This window comes from Capsicum annuum, chromosome 3 (assembly GCF_002878395.1).
Source record: "Capsicum annuum cultivar UCD-10X-F1 chromosome 3, UCD10Xv1.1, whole genome shotgun sequence".
NCBI lineage: Eukaryota > Viridiplantae > Streptophyta > Magnoliopsida > Solanales > Solanaceae > Capsicum > Capsicum annuum.
In genome coordinates this window covers 240,448,455-240,451,828 of record NC_061113.1, presented here as the reverse complement: position 1 = coordinate 240,451,828, position 3,374 = coordinate 240,448,455, and the positions used below count along the sequence as shown (strand labels likewise).

Below are 3,374 nucleotides of genomic sequence, written 5' to 3'. Positions count from 1 at the left end.
AAAGTCCCATCAGCACTGTAATAGTTGCAACCCTTACGGCCTGCACAACAATTGGTGCATATGGGTTCTTTTGCGTTTCTTTGTGAACAAGCCTTGGCATCAACATGTAGAAGCAATATTCCTACAATAAATATATAAGCTATATATAAATATTAAGAATAAACATATCACCACTTCTGTGTATCACTACTACAAAATCAAATATTTTCCTACTAAAATTTGCCGCAGAAAAATATACTTAATATTTAAAATTAGGAAGCTTTCTAGTGTTTGAATATAAAACTGTTTCTCACCATACATTTTCCAGTAATCAGTAAGGTGAGAAATGGATGAAAAAATCATGTTTTCCTCTATCTCTAACAGTGTATATACTAATGAAGAAATTAAATAGAAAAAGGAGAAAGGAAACTCTTACCAAGTACAAGTAGGGAAGCAAGGAAACTAACTTCTTTGGGAACAGCCATATTACTGATGGATGGTGATTATTTACCTTGATTTCGTTATGGATGAGGTAGTCTACCCATCACCACCTATTTATAGCAAACAAATAAAAGATACGTGGCTAACTAAAACTTTTATTTCACATTAATATAAAATGGGAAATTAGGTACTAACGCTTGATTTTTTTATTAGAAAGCTTGTCTTTTTCCTAGTAGTTAATATTCTTTCTCCTAATAATTAAGCAAGTTAATATTGACCCCGACTTGCTTGTTTTTGTAATATTTGTCATCTTGCAATAATTTTCCTCCACGTAAGAGTTCGGAAAAAATGCCATCAAATTAAAAAAAAAACATCAAATTATGTCATATATTAAAAATGTATCAATCTATGCTTAACTCACAAAAATGATGAGTTATGCATAAATATCTTTAACGAAAGGTAGTTTACAGTGTTAAATTTTTTGAAAAGTGCATAACTTACAATTTTTGTGAGTTATTCATTCTTATTTTAACATAACTCACAAAAAATGTGAATTATGCATTTTATTTTCAACATAAATTTTTAAAAGGAGTAATTTTACAAACTTTATAAAGTTATCATTTATTTTTAAATTTTATGTCTGATCAAATGACGATACATAAAATAATACGAAGGGAGTATTGAATTAAACAGATGGCCCACTCAAAAATATCTGCAACCTAAATTGGACTATCCGGAATATTGTGTCTAGTTGAAGGACAATAATGATGTGTGTTTCTGACACAACTAAAACGTGCCAACGATGTACGGTGATTAATTGTTACTTCCTCTAGTTATTAGGTACGAACGTTCCACGTATATCCTCATTTAATTCAGCTAATATGTTGGATAAACGGAATATCGTTTTGCAATCATGTTTTGATGTGATGTACAGAGTGTAACAGGGACTAAAATATGCTAAAGTAAGGTCCAAAACTCAATAAGCTCAAATCTCACTAAGTTTTACTTATTAGTTTATTTTCTTAGCACCTAATAAATTTTTTATTTATTATGAATATATAATATATTTTCTTCATTTTATATTAGTTGATTCCTATTTACTTGATACATTCATTAAAAAAAATATAAATTAAAAATTAATTTTATCAAATTAGCCTTATTAATTATACTTTAAAAATATAAATTTAAGTAAATACACTTTGTTTAGTCATTTAATGCTAATGATAGTATTGAAAAATACTTGATTTTAGTGTGCTTTGTGTGTATCTGTTGTCTTCTTTTCTCTATTTTTTTATGTGTAGTGACTTTGGAAGTTGATGTTAGGCTAGGATCATGTCCTAGAGTGTTAGGGTCTGTTGCAGGTATAAGGGTAGAGGGAGGGCGGGGTTGGGGTATGGGTTTGGTGTAGGGGCGGGTGTGGAGTGTGGGATGAGGAGGCATAGAGGTAAGTGTGATCGAGAGCTGGTAGGTTGAGGATAGGGTCTTGGAATATAGAGACCTTTTAGGGAAAGTCTATAGAGCTCGTGAAAATTCTTAGGAAGAGGAGGACCAATATAGCTTTTGTTTAGAAAACTAAGCGGGTAGGTTCTAAGGCTAGGGATGTGGATGGGATTAAGTTGTGGTACTCAGGAAGTGAGAGGCGTTGGAATGTGATAGGTATCTTAGTAGACAAGGAGCTTAGGGATCAGGTAGTGGAGGTTGAGGGGGTTAGTGATAGGTTGATGACTATTAAGTTGGTCTTGACTTGAAAAATTAATGACTATTGTATGTTTGCTTCGCGCAGAGATATGCAATTATGTTAATGATAAAATGGCCTAATGATGATTACCCCAATTCATGCGGTTAATATGAATTAGGGTCCCGCTATTTAGGTATGGACTGGACTCATATAATTCGTGTGTTATTTTATGTCAGTGTAAACAACATAGTTCAGAATTAAAGGTTATTAAGTGATTACTTTAGCTTTCAAGTGAGGTTATGATATGGATTTTACAAACCGTGTTATAAAGTGCTTTGGTTCCTTCTTCCTAGGATGCGTGTCAGTAATTACCGTCTCCGGATGCTATATTCTTTCATGATGTAGGTTTCAAAGCTCATTCACGTAATTCGGTTCAGTATTAGAATTTTACTCTGATCGACAGCTAGCAAGTGGTGAGTCATCCATCTTTCGAAGGGCTATGTTTATTTCTTTAAGTTAGACGTGGTTTATTTCAGTTTATGATATTTGTCGGGGGCATATTTCGGTACAGGATATTCATTCATTTAGTTAGAGGCTTCGTATACTGAGTTAGTCAAATATTTTATTTGACACTTCATGATTTGGGTTTTGAATCATTTATGTTATTGCACTTCACATTTTATGGGCCTAATTTCTCACTTTATTTGTGACTATGCTTGTGATGAAATGTTAAGGGGTCATCTCGGATCTTTATTGATTTGGGATGCCCGCCATAGCCAAGGTCTCAATCTGGGTCATGATCAGGGATGGCTCAACCCTTTTCGAAAAAAGGCGACCGCCTTAGGCCTCAAATTTGAGGGGCCTCATTTTTTTAAACAATAATAGATTGTATATTTTTTAAAAAAAATATTAAATATTATTTGTGAAAAAACAATCTTTTTTTTTAAAGAAAGGAATTATTAGAAGAATTATATCTAGAGTGTAGAAAATTAAATGCATTAATTATACAATTAATAAAAATTAAAGAATTATTAAGAAAAATAATTATATTATTTTTGAAATAAATTTTATTAAAAAATGTAAAAACAAAGTCTTTATTTAATTTATTCTTAAGCCACAAAGAACCACTCTTAATCGTGAAATATGGTAGCTGATGCATTGGCTAAGGAAACAACCACATGTGGATCAGTATGAGGTCTATCTCAATGAGCAAGATTTGGTTGGGTTTTGACAATAGTTCACTGTTTCTTTTTTTTTTTTGGTAAGCAGGATATAT

The 3,374-nt window shown here is 31.9% G+C and overlaps 1 pseudogene; it reads right to left on the bottom strand.

Annotated features, from left to right (window-relative positions):
• LOC107862767 overlaps nucleotides 1-637 on the bottom strand; it is a 39,982-nt pseudogene extending 39,345 nt beyond the window's left edge.
• Nucleotides 638-3,374: the final 2,737 nt, after the last annotated feature.